Source organism: Phyllobates terribilis, unplaced genomic scaffold (genome assembly GCF_046119375.1).
Source record: "Phyllobates terribilis strain yellow unplaced genomic scaffold, ASM4611937v1 Scaffold_11__3_contigs__length_659146591, whole genome shotgun sequence".
In the NCBI taxonomy this organism is placed as follows: domain Eukaryota; kingdom Metazoa; phylum Chordata; class Amphibia; order Anura; family Dendrobatidae; genus Phyllobates; species Phyllobates terribilis.
In genome coordinates this window covers 263942623-263956551 of record NW_027362771.1, presented here as the reverse complement: position 1 = coordinate 263956551, position 13929 = coordinate 263942623, and the positions used below count along the sequence as shown (strand labels likewise).

The 13929-nt window shown below is 46.2% G+C and overlaps 1 protein-coding gene across 8 annotated transcripts in view; it reads left to right on the top strand.

Moving 5' to 3' along the window:
* Positions 1 to 13929, top strand: part of MAGI2 (membrane associated guanylate kinase, WW and PDZ domain containing 2) — a 1194143-nt gene that overhangs the window by 351441 nt on the left and 828773 nt on the right. The window lies entirely within an intron of this gene.

The following is a 13929-nucleotide window of genomic DNA, read 5'->3' as shown; positions in this document are numbered from 1 at the left end:
GAAGGTGCAGAGTGACCACCGGCACAGCACTGCCAGTAATTTTTTTTAAACTGCAACTGCACCCCACTCAGGGAGGCAAAGGCAAGAGATAGTGCCTTAGGCAGGTGCCTATCCTGCCTACACCTCGTCCCAGCACTGAATTCATGCAGTGCTGATGGGTTTCTTGTGGGAGGTATCACCACATCCAGCGATATAGCTTAACAGTGGTGTAATTTATATTCCCTAACCCCATTGATAAACTTATACCTGGACCTATATATCTAACCATGAAATGCTTTACAGGAACTATTTCTGTATTATTAAATGTGTTTTGTTGTAGGGTGAAATTGCAAAATCAAGCCACCTTTGTTTATAATTATGTATATTTTTAACATAATTATTTATGTTATGTAGGGATTCACTCTCTCAGAGGCAATGAATGCGGTGTGGTCCAAACAAGTGCAGTTTTATTGCCTTCATAAAACTCCAAGGAATTCAAAATCAAAAACAGACTCTTCTGGGCACAAATCACAAATGTATCACAGCAAATAAACTGCATTTAGCAGGGCACATATGTCAATGTGGATTCACCCGAACAGATTACAGGCCTTTCTCCCTGAGCAAACTTTATACACAGAGGCATGATCTTACCATATCTCGGTATCACCTTCAGCCCGAGATCCAGCAGCTTCCAGCACCAAACAGAAGTGTTCAACTCCGGGCACAGTTCACACTGAATAGGCTGCAGCTTCCACACAGTTCTCTGCAGCTCCAACACACAGACTGCTCAGCTTTCCTAACTGACCTGTGCAGTCTCAATTCAGAGAGAGACTCTGGCTTGTCTCTCTCCCAGCTATAGCTCACATTTTGGCTGGACACTAACAAGCTGGACACTCGACTCTGCTTCATTCAGCAGACTGATACACCTAGTGAACACAGGCCCTCGTTCTAGAAAAAAGCAGAGCTAGGACTTAACACTGTCCTCCTTAGCTCTGCTACATTTATCATATTGTCTTAAAGGGCTGAGTGCCGTATGGGCAACTAAGATAAAGGCGAACACTGTAACCCTTTTAGCTACACCTTTGCATCCTTTAGGTAACATCTGTGACATGCACGACCATACATAGCATTGACTTGGTGCACAGAGAACTTACTAAAGTGACGTTGCAGGAGGCACGGGCAGACAAACCATTGGTGGAAAATGTGCAGCTGCATAGGGCCTAGTGAGTAAGGGGTCCCTGCAAGCAGCTTTCTGCCATCTTTTAGTTTGCAGGTAAAAGACTGGACTAATGAAAGTTATGGCTAACAAATATTTGTCAATTGATAGAAAAACATAAAATGGTGCTAAATGAGGAGACACTGAATAATAAGGTGTCCTCAGTTGTCTGTGTCTGCCACTGACTGGCAGGTTGTAGGCTGGGAGAGTGCAATTCATGAGCCCAATTCATACAGGCAGTGCACACATCTGCCAAAACTAAAAGGAAATCTGAGCCAAATGGGCCTCCAGGCACACCTTTGCTGAGTGCTGGGTGCTTGCTTGGGTTTGCTGGGTGCTGACTCCTGCCCTGGTGTCACAGCAGGGAAGGCTAATGAATAGAATTGGTACAATCTGATTTGCAGGACCCAGTCCATCGGCTATGTCAGCAATCTGCGGTTGCTGGATGGGAGTTCTGAAAATTGCCTTTTACGTGACAGCATCCATTGCTCCTCTTTTGATAAGCCAGGCCGGTTAATAAATACAAGAGCCAAGAATGCTGTCAGTTCTCAGGGCTCCTATCTCGCAGGCATAGATAACTGTACTAGTGAAGTTAAGGAAATAAATTGTTTTGCCATCCAGGAATTGCAGAAAGCTAAGTGACAACCCATATTGACCCTGTAATGGCTATAAGTGTTTGAGTAATGTGAAAAAATATCAGCGACAGTCCTGTACCCAGCATTTACTGTGGAAGAAATGGATACATTTCTAACATTGTTTCTAGCGAACGACCTGTAGACCAACTATAGACCACCATGCCCAGGGGCTATAATTTTTATATGTTCCCATAACAACTGCAGGAAATATGTCTTCATTGACCTGAGAAGACAGTAGACATCTGGCCAACTATTATATATATTTATCAAGTCCCATTTACTGTAACTTTTTTCGGTTGTCATTCATAGAGATCCAAAAAGCAGTGGAATATACATCGCCCAGTTTCGTAGTCCATTATAAGGAGAGACCTGCAATTTTTCCCACAAATTAGTGAAGGTATTGGTATGGTACTATCCTCATTTTTACAGTTCATAGACAACATGTTATTAATTATTATATTGCAGGAATGTTGGTAATTACAGAATGATAAAATCAGTTGCTTGGTATGTCCCAAGTTAATATTTTTTTGTGACACTGACATTTATATTTTCTATGGGAAATATTTATTCACAAGGGCATATTCATGCAGTTATGATGCCTGTATCTCATGTGATAAGATTATTTTCTTTAGTAAGCTTATCAGTTTTGTCACAGCTATGTGCCTTAGTGAGTACGCCCTGTGGTTTTAGTCTGATTTACTGATGTTTAATTGTATAAAGCACCTTATAGAAATGTTTCATGGAGAAATAAAGTACAGATACTTATTTAATGGCAAACACTGATTTCTGCATGAAGCACAATGTGCAGTCGTGCAAGAAATGTGCAGAAACCACAAACGCTTTTCATGGAGAATGCATACCATAGACATAACATATAGTCAGATACAATTATGTGAAACACCAGTTACATTTACTCATGAGTTAGGAATTCCGATTTTGTGTTCCATTATAGACAGAAACAAACAATGGTGGATGGACGCCACTAACTATTTGGGGTCTTTCACGTTTCCTTCATGGTGTCTGTCATTTTACATAAAAGTAATTTGTCAGCTGACGTCTCATGGTTCTGGTCACAATTATGGATTGTTTTTGTGGTACCAGATGAAAGAATGTTGATATAACACATGCTATCTTATGGCAGTAGTATTTAGTGTAATGGGATTTAAGTCAAAATTAAAAACATTCAGATCATCCCATTAAATGCTTTTAGAAACATTTAAAAGAGCTTAGATTATTGTCCTCGGTCCTGTCCCCTATCCTATAATAATGTCCCCAATCCTGTAATAATATCCCGTATCCTAGTCTCCATTCTGTAATATGTTTCCCATCCTGGTCCCATCCTATAATAATGTTTCCTATCATGGCCCCTTCATATAATATTGTCGCCTGTCCTGGCCCCCATCCTGCAATAATGTCCCCCGTTCTGGCCATTATCCTGTAATAATGTCCCCTGTCCTTGTCATCATCATGCAATAATGTCACCTGTCATGGACACAATCCTGTAATAATGTCCCCCATCCTGAGTCCCATCAAACAATAATGTCCCCCGTCCTGGACTCCATCCTGTCATAATGCTCCCTGCCCTGGGTCCCATCATGCAACAATGTTCCCCATCATGGACACCATCCTGTAATAATGTTCCCAGCCATGCGCCCCATCATGTAATAATGTCCCCCATCCTTGACTCCATTCTGTAATAATGTCCCCGATTCTGGCCCACACCCTGTAATAGTGATCCCTGTCCTAGATCCTATTCTTTACTAATATCCGATCCCTTGTGCTCTTCTCCAACACATTTAAAAAGAAAATAAACAATTCTTCTCACCTTCCCTAGATCCGATGATGAGCAGCATTCTCTTTCTGCTCTACAGCCTGTGCGGAGGGAATGGCGGTGTATGGCAGTGACATCATGAGCTGCCCATGACGAGCACATCGACATTGGCTGGTGGCCTATTATTGGCTGGCGGACTGCATAGCTCTTGTGGAGCAGGGAGCCAACTGCTCTCTGTGCCACGTTACATTTCATCTCAATGTATGTCCTTGGATTCACATTCAATTGAAAACGGCACTGGCATCTGCATGCCTTGTGACTTCACAGGCCCTGCAACGGTGATCGATACGCTCCTGTATATTACTTATGGAAAATTGGGGTTGCAATTAAAAAGCAACAACAATGCTACACTGGTGCTTTAAAAAAGATCACTTCTAAGAATTAAATTCTATTTGATAGCAAAAAAAACACCAATGGGCTCAAACTGTAAATATTAAACATGTGAAATTAGCCTTATTAAAAAATAATTTCAAGCATCAATGTGATGTTCGTCAAAGTGTATAAATGTATGTTCACATGCAGCAGGTTTGTTTAGTTGCTGAAGTGCTTGTAACCATTCTACAGCATGCGAACTACTTGATATTCTATCCTCAGACTCATCAAAATCATTATTGCTTTTTTCTCTATATTTGTGGTAGATGATTACCCTATGTAGACATTTTTTGAACATAAATTGACCTGCAGCCTACCTTGCATTGCTCATACATTGGTTGCAGATTTTCCCCATTAAGCCACGTTCACACGTTCAGTATTTGGTCAGTATTTTGCATCAGTATCTGTAAGCCAAAACCAGGAGTGGGTGATAAATACAGAAGTGGTGACGTGTTTCTATTATACTTCTCCTCTGATTGTTCCACTCCTGATTTTGGCTTACAAATATTGAGGTAAAATACTGACCAAATACTGAACTTGTGAACATCGCCTTAAGTGGTCAGTAAAAAATTTTCAACAAAATTGTTGAAAAGATTGCATCAAATTACCCTATGACCTGCAGAATAATATGTAAGTCCTGAGAAAAACATTTCTAGAAGTGAGAAAAAAACAATACTTGACTCGTCACTTCTTGCACTTCCATTGCTTCCTTGCCTGATCTAATGGTCCCATAATCTGCATTGATCTTATTGGGTGCAACATCCTTGCAGGACATCAGCAGGGGAACAGGGAAGGGAGGCACAGAAATGCTAGGATAGTAAGTATAGTGTTTTTTTCTGCACAACTGTTTTCCTTTTATATCTGCTGCACAGCTGTTTTTTGCAGAAAAATAAGCATCAAGATCTGCACCGAAATCTTTACAATTTTTGTGAATTTGATCTTGCCTATTTCCATTCAGATTCTGGCAGATTTGCTGCAGAGATTTTTTTTGCATAAATGTAGCACCCTGAGGATTCGGCTGCTACAGGGGTATTGCACCTCAACCCAGAGGTGTGATATTCCACTCCCGGGTAAGGATGGAGTGTGGATCTGAGCTCGGTAGGCTGCATGCACTACACACATCCCATTTCCGAGGAGCAGACCGACGGTACTCCCACTTAGAAATGTGCAGGTACGACCGAGTCTGTTCCTGGCTGGAGTGGGAGGGGGGTGGAACATCCCAAGTAGTGTAGGGGCAGATAGGGGGAGCAGCCTGAGTAAAGATAGGAGCTCATTGGGTGCTGGTCACCTGAGCTCACACATAGAGGGTGTATATAAGGTGGGCACCAACTAAGAACAGGGTCAGTTGCAGAGAGAAAGTCAGGAGCAGAGGAGAAGAGAGACCCAGAGTGAGAGAGGAGAGAGAGAGAGACTCAGAGGCACAGAAGAAAAGGACTCTAAGACCCCAAACTAAATCCCCGGGTGAAGAGTCGGCATCAGGGTACCGGAACCCAAGCTGGTGGGGGTAAAAACATTCCCCAGCCAGAGACCGGAGACCGTGGGCAGCGTTTGCCACGGTCACCCACCACATCCACCACGAAGGCATACCACGAGGAGGGTCAGGAAACCCAAGGCCAAGGGTGTCCCAACAGAAGGCCCGAGGGAGCTGGACCTGGGTGGATCAATAGTGGGGGCGGCCAGAGAAAGGACTGAAGGAGAGCTCAGGGTCACGCTCCGGACTTATTTGGGAGTTGGCCGGATCCAGAACCTGGTGGACGCAGCACGGCTCGGGAGGTCACTCGAAGCTGGAGTGACCAGAACATCAGCAGTGAGTAAAACATCCTAAACTGCAGAACCCGACTCTGTCTCTGATTGCCGTCTACACTGTACCACCACAACTCCCATCCTCTGCACCTGATCCCCTGAGGCTATACCCCACCCGTTGGGGGTTATACCATCACAAGCTGCACCTACACCATCAGCCTCAGCGGACCCTGCTGCAGCGGCGGCCATAGTGACCGCAACACAACGGGTGGCGTAGTCGACATTAAGAACTTATAACATCTGTAGGACTGCCACATACAACTGAGTTTGACACCCTGGGCACGGACCGGGTCACCGCCACTCGGAAGACTACAACCCCCATCTGATCCGGCTCCGGATATTCCCACTAAAGAATATGGCCCAGGGGGCGCGTCAACTTTGGCGTAGTCGGCAGGATTACGTGCCCGCAACAACCGGGTACTGCGTGCCTGAAGAAAAGTGCAAGTTTACCTCAAAAAGAAGTCTCCTGCCGGTTCCGGAGGGTCCCCGCCATCGGACCCCATCACCAGTCGATTCCAGCCGGTTGTCCGCCATTAACAGCGTTTTCCCGCCATCTGCAGAGTTTCCCGCCACTGGGAAGCGATTCCCGCCATTTCCAAAGGTTTCCCGCCTTGGAAGAGCGGACGCCATTATGGGCGTGCCAGAGGGTGGCGAGAGGCCACCTCCCATCGTGGGCCAGGACCGAAAATGGCGCCAAAAGTGGAAACCGCCCCCATCAACAGAGACTGTGATGCTTGAGGTGTCTGTCAGCGTGAAAGAACCGCCCCTGGAGCTGACAGTCACCCAGTGGCCCCGGGACCGCCCTCGAAGTGGGAGGAGACGAAAGAAGAGAGAAAAGATGGGTGCCGCCTGGAGCAGTCTAGAGCGAGCGCACCCGGAGGCAGGAAGCCTGGAGAGGAGTAGCAGAGAATCTCACCCGGAGATGGCGAGAGAGCAGAGCAGCACCGGCCCGCTGGCCAGGAGCCTGCTGGAAGAAGAGCAGAGCAGCACCGACCCGTTGGTCAGGAGCCTGCTGGAAACCGCGACCCCACTAGGCCTAGTGGAGGTCCTTGCACAGCTCCCCCGAGACCGGGAGTGTGCACAAACTGCCCTGGAGGGCCTCGCACGGAGGATGGCCCAGGTACAGCGAGAGACATTGGCGGAGTGGAGCCGAGAGATGGCCCAGCAAACCAAGACCCGGAGCACGCCAGCCAAGATGAGGAGACAGACCGCCTCTGAGGATGGCGCGGGAGGACCCAAGGCCGGAGACGGCGCCGAGAAGGGAGCCGAACGCATGGAGGCAGGTAAGGGGGACGTCTATACCCCAAGCCGGGACACCGCTTACCTGCCCCAGCTCCCCGTCGCAGAGCCCGAAAGTCCCCCTGCTGTGCCCGAAAACGCCATGTCACCGACGCAGACTAGGCCCCAACCGGAAGCCGCCGCCGCGACCCCTGTGACGTCACACGCCTCGACCCCGAGCGTGACCAAGCAGGAAGTACCACCAGCCTGGTCGCAAGGCCTAGTACCCCCGGGCGTCGCATCACCAACAGCGCCCCCTACCTCCGCGGAGCCTCCGGCCTGGCCGCAAGGCCAGGTAGCCCAGGGCGCCGCCGTCCTAACGGTGCCCTTCACCTTCCAGGTGCCCCAGGCCTGGCCGCAAGGCCTGGGCAACCCGGGCGCCACCACCACCGCGCCCGCACCCGCAAAATCAAGGGTGCCGCGTCTGGGAGAGGACTTGTTTGCCCAGCACACGTGGCCGGATGGGCAGCCTTTCATCTGGCCCCAGAAATATTATGAACTGGAGCACCAGAGGAGAGTTGGGGCCATGTGTGCACCCCTGATTCCGGCTCCGAAGCCCGTAATAAGGATCTCGCCCCCGCTAGCGGAAGCGCAGTTTGAGTGGGACCCCACCGGAGAAGATCTAATGGGGTTCACTCAGGAAACCAGGGCAGCTGCAGCGGAGCGTGCTGAGTGCTGCCGCCAACAGCTCGAGGAGTTTGCGAGGGAGCGGAGAGAGAGGCGGGTCCGGGAACAACAGGCCCAAATAAGGAGCGCCGAGCAGAAGAGCCGAACCAGGAGGGACCCCCGTGCAGCGCACAGTCCCCGCACCACCGGGACTGTAATTAAGTTCAACATGCAGCATGGGTGGGGCTTCAGCAGAGACCACAACACCCCCGGCGACGTCTTTGTCACGCGCAGAGATGTGGAGTCCCATCTGCCGGAGGGGCACAGAGGTCGTGACCTTTATATCGGGGACGAGGTCACCTTTACCCGGCACAAGTGTGCCAAAGGACCTTACGCCCTCCATGTGCATCGCCTGACAGAAGAGGAGCTGCGATGTGAGGAGGAAGAACAAGAGGACCCGGACGGGTCTGAAACTAGAGTCAAAGGTAACAATAAAGAAAGAGCAGGAGGACGCCGTCGTTAAGTACAGCGAAGTAGGAGCTGTATATAGTTGCCCGTCGGGGCACCATAAACTGAAACTGTTGCTGCTGCTAATATAGTCCCCGTTGGGACCAGCTGAGTGAACTGTTTACCCGTTTACCCTTAATCCCACAGGCTGAGGACTGTGAGCAGCCATCCCCTTTCCCTCCTTACCTGGCCGAGGACTGAGAGCGGCCATACCCCTTGTAAATAGTTGCGCGTCCTAAAGCGCCCCCTACCGGTTTTATAGGAAAACCAGTTTTCTAGAGAGACTGTCGCACTTTACCCGGTCACACGTTGCACAGTGACCGGAGGAGGAGCCTGAGACGACGAGAAAGTTTTATCTGCTAAGATATGTTATTTATATAATGTTTTATATGTTTTATATGTTTATAAAAATTTGTATGTTTTGGTGTTTATGTCTTACAGCCCGAGGACGTGCTGTGATTTACCAGGGGGGAATGTAGCACCCTGAGGATTCGGCTGCTACAGGGGTATTGCACCTCAACCCAGAGGTGTGATATTCCACTCCCGGGTAAGGATGGAGTGTGGATCTGAGCTCGGTAGGCTGCATGCACTACACACATCCCATTTCCGAGGAGCAGACCGACGGTACTCCCACTTAGAAATGTGCAGGTACGACCGAGTCTGTTCCTGGCTGGAGTGGGAGGGGGGTGGAACATCCCAAGTAGTGTAGGGGCAGATAGGGGGAGCAGCCTGAGTAAAGATAGGAGCTCATTGGGTGCTGGTCACCTGAGCTCACACATAGAGGGTGTATATAAGGTGGGCACCAACTAAGAACAGGGTCAGTTGCAGAGAGAAAGTCAGGAGCAGAGGAGAAGAGAGACCCAGAGTGAGAGAGGAGAGAGAGAGAGACTCAGAGGCACAGAAGAAAAGGACTCTAAGACCCCAAACTAAATCCCCGGGTGAAGAGTCGGCATCAGGGTACCGGAACCCAAGCTGGTGGGGGTAAAAACATTCCCCAGCCAGAGACCGGAGACCGTGGGCAGCGTTTGCCACGGTCACCCACCACATCCACCACGAAGGCATACCACGAGGAGGGTCAGGGAACCCAAGGCCAAGGGTGTCCCAACAGAAGGCCCGAGGGAGCTGGACCTGGGTGGATCAATAGTGGGGGCGGCCAGAGAAAGGACTGAAGGAGAGCTCAGGGTCACGCTCCGGACTTATTTGGGAGTTGGCCGGATCCAGAACCTGGTGGACGCAGCACGGCTCGGGAGGTCACTCGAAGCTGGAGTGACCAGAACATCAGCAGTGAGTAAAACATCCTAAACTGCAGAACCCGACTCTGTCTCTGATTGCCGTCTACACTGTACCACCACAACTCCCATCCTCTGCACCTGATCCCCTGAGGCTATACCCCACCCGTTGGGGGTTATACCATCACAAGCTGCACCTACACCATCAGCCTCAGCGGACCCTGCTGCAGCGGCGGCCATAGTGACCGCAACACAACGGGTGGCGTAGTCGACATTAAGAACTTATAACATCTGTAGGACTGCCACATACAACTGAGTTTGACACCCTGGGCACGGACCGGGTCACCGCCACTCGGAAGACTACAACCCCCATCTGATCCGGCTCCGGATATTCCCACTAAAGAATATGGCCCAGGGGGCGCGTCATATGCATATACCCTAAGATTTACTGAAAGTGAAATCTCCCCTTTATCTTTCATATGCAGCTTTGAAAACTGACATGAACCAACAGTGGCTTCAGTTCTGGGACTGCTATTCCCTGCAGAACTGCAGCAAAAGCCACATGTATTTATATGTAGATGTACTGGCTTCTTTGCTCTTTCAATATATAGTAAACATTATCAATGCAACATTCCTATATTCTCTAATAGATCCAGTTACAATTCACCCTTCAAGTCACTTTAATTTGGCTGGCCCTAAGAAATCTGCAGTATGACCTTGACTTGTCCTTGCTGCATTGCCACCGTGTCTAATAATAGCAAGCACCCTGCAAGTTGAAATCTAATAAAAAGCATGTTGCATTTTTTGTTTGATGTAATTGTGCTGTAAATCATATATTGTTTGTTCCACATCATTTATTCCAAAACCTTTTTCCTTTGTGTTTGTTGCAGTGATTTCAAACCATAGAAATGTGGAGATTGTCTGCTGGTTGACAACTGGGCAGAAATGCTGCTAGAATGGTTTTGTCTAATGGGATTTAATTTCACACGTGCAACTTGGCCTGCTATTAAAATTTCCAGTCTCTCAGACACAAAATTGTATGCAGACTGAGAACAGTTCTCAATGACAGTGACATCTCCTGACAAAGCAATTCTTTGCATATCAACTGGGCTAATTATATTCAAACTGACAGCAACAGTTTAACCCTTGCACCAGAAGAAGCGTGCGCTTATACCACCAGTGATCCACATTTACATTTTTATGTCAAGCTGCTATACTGTATTCCTTAAGTGCACAATTAATTTTAACCTCTTGACTGAGAGGGTGCAGCAAACCCACAAAGTCGCCTGGACATTTGAATGAATTTGATTTGTCTCTCGGCAGCTATAGTCATTCTAATTCCCGGAATTAAATATATCAAAATAATAATAATAGACTATGAATTCATTTTAATCAACTAATAATTTGAAAATATTACATAACATTTATTAGTGTTTTGTAAAATAAAGACAGCATAAACCTAGAAAAAACAAGCAGAAGATGCACCAAATTTATCACAGCGGCACACTCTGTATGAAAAATTCGGTTCACATTTATTGACGAGATAGATACTTTTCTGAAACTTGCACCACCTATTGGTTGACATACTTTAGCCTAAAGTTATGATAATAATAATTATTTGGCACATTTTAGCACTTCAGTTAGCCATATCACCTGTATTTGACCATTTTTAGAAGTGTCAAGCAAAGTGCAAAAAGTGACTTAATTGCACATACACAACTCAAGCAGATATTGTTCGATCGATGCCAAAATTCTGATGCATTTGCTGAATTATTTCCGCCCTATTGTGTTTGATTATTATTGATAGCATAATATTGACAACCTTTTTTAAAGCGCACCTGTCAGCAGGATTGTGCTCAGTAAACTACATACACTGTCAGGTGGGTGACATTACACTGAATTAAAATGATATCTTGGTTGATGAAATCCATCCTTTTGTTCTTGTGTAATTTTTACTTTCAGTTTGGAGATAATGATATGCTCGTGCTGCGGGGCGGCCTGTGGGGAGCGCTCTATTGGATGCTCTGCTTACATATTCATCTGTATGGTCTTATGACAGTTCACTGTGCCTTGACTCACCTGCCTCCTATTTTACCTAGCCCCGTGCTACTAGATGCATTATGTAAAATAGGAGTCTGGTCAGTGAAGACACAGTGAGCTGTCATAAGAGCATACAGATGAATATGTAAGCAGATCACCAGATAGAGCACCCCCCATAGGCCGCCCCGAAGCACGAGCATATCATTATCTCCAAACTGAAAGTAAAGATTACACAAAAACCACAGGATGGATTTCATCAACCAATGTATCATATTAATCAGTGTAATGTCACCCACCTGACAGTGTATGTAGTTTACTGAGCACAATCCTGCTGACAGGTGCGCTTTAAGATATCGGAAAAAGTCTACAGTTTGGCTTTGTTGTCTCTTTGTCTTTGCTTGAAAAAAAATACTTGAGGCCAAAATGCCATCATTAGCCTTTTATGGGATGAACGATAAAGATTAATATTTATCTCCAGTGGATTAATTTTTATCTTACATCTGGTGGCTTAAACTTTCTTTTGATTGTCTTGTTTTTGTGATGGAGTGGAAGTCCTAGCACGCCAGCACTGAGAAGTAAGACTGGTGCAGGAGACCTTCATGAAAAAACTGTATTTTTATTGTTGCTTTGTTTTCAAATGCAAAATTAGGCACCTTTCGAAATAAAAAGAAAATCCTACTATTTGCTGCTGTGAAATCTGTGGCCTATGTAGATTTGTTTTTCATTTTATTTTTTATTTTTTTGCAGAGAGCACACAAGGCCTGAGTTTGTAGTTGGAGGGAAGAGATGTCACAGTCGCTGTGCTGTAGCTCAGTGATATTACACTATGTTCACATCTGTGTTGGTCTTTCTGTTTTCCTGGTACATCATAAGAACATAAGCAAGAATCTAAGCTGGGCTGCAGGGAAAAAGGAAGCGATTGCACACACAGACAGCATCTGTGTCTGTACAGGGAAGAGGAGATTATCCAGAGGCTCTATTACACTACATCTAGTGATGGCTCCAAAGACCCACATGAGCCAAATTTGAAGCTAAAGACCCCCAAACTCATTAGACCAATGGTTCCCAAACTCCCAATCTCACCGCCCCCAAGAGATCATATTTTTAGGATTTCCTTAGTATTGCACAGGTGAGAGAACCTGTGGTCTTTTCTGATGCCTTATTAATTACAATTATTCCACCACCTGTGCAATCCATAGAAATCCTGAAAACATGATCTGTTGCGGGCTGTGAAGACTGGAGTTTGCGAAACACTGTATTAGATTAAAGTTGTCTGAACCCACAGATATTGGTGGGAATGGCCAACAGTTTAATGTGGAAGGCCTCCTGACTTTCCCGCTACAGATGATATTTGGACGAAGAAGGATCTGGCCTGTCGGATATCGGTTGGCAGATCCTTTTGTCCTCTGAGAGATAAGCCACTGCCAGAGGAGCCTGGCAGCAACTATCTTATAGAGAACACTGGAAGTGAGCATTGCCATGTAAGGGAGACTCAGAAGAGATAGCGATTGTTCAGACTTACAGCGAATTAGTGTGTATGGATGGCTTAAGAGCAGGTTGAAAACTACATATCGAGTGGTTCTGAAAATCAATGACGGCATGAACATTGCATCTTGATATTATGTGTCGTTTTAAATTGAGATATCCAATAACATATTTAAATATAATTTTTTCATCATCAAAGTGGCCAAATACGTTAAAGTTGTTATCCACAATTAAAAAAAAAAAGAAGAACTTCAAATGTGATAAAATAAAAAGATGAAACAGTATTCACCTTCTCTTTTCCCCAGTGATCCGATGTTGCTCCAGTGATTTGTTTAGCGGTGGCCGGCATGTAGCTGCTGCAGGTAATCAGTGGAGTGCAAAGTTCCCCAAGTCTTACTACTGGCACGATGGCTCAGCCTAGAGCAATAATTCCTCTTTCGCTTGTCTGACATTCCCTTTTTGACTGCTACTTTCCTATTGCACAATAATGGTCTGCATAATCCGGGAGCGTTCACTGGCTCCTAGTCTCTTAAAGGGGCAATGTTGCTAACCAACACTAACTTCAGTCAATATCTGTATCTCCTAGGCTTTATTAGGGTCTTCTCCACTTCACTCTGGGTCTGAACAATAAGATCCAATAGATTCCTCTGCTGCCAAGGTGTGATTCTGCTAGCTTTCTCCATGAATGTACAATCCTTTAAACTCTGATCCCTAGTGTTTCTCTAAGTCAAATCCTTTAATGACCAACTTTGTCCATGGTTCTGGTTCGCCATCATTACAATATGAAATTAATCAGTACGTAACCTAAAATTTACATGGTGTTGGTTTCTTGTTAACACCATGAGCCTTCTTAAGACAGTATAGAATAAGCTAAATTTTTACCTATTATTTGCTGGATGAGAAGTTAATGATTCCTCTGTGTGGATGATAATATAAAAATATTTGTAC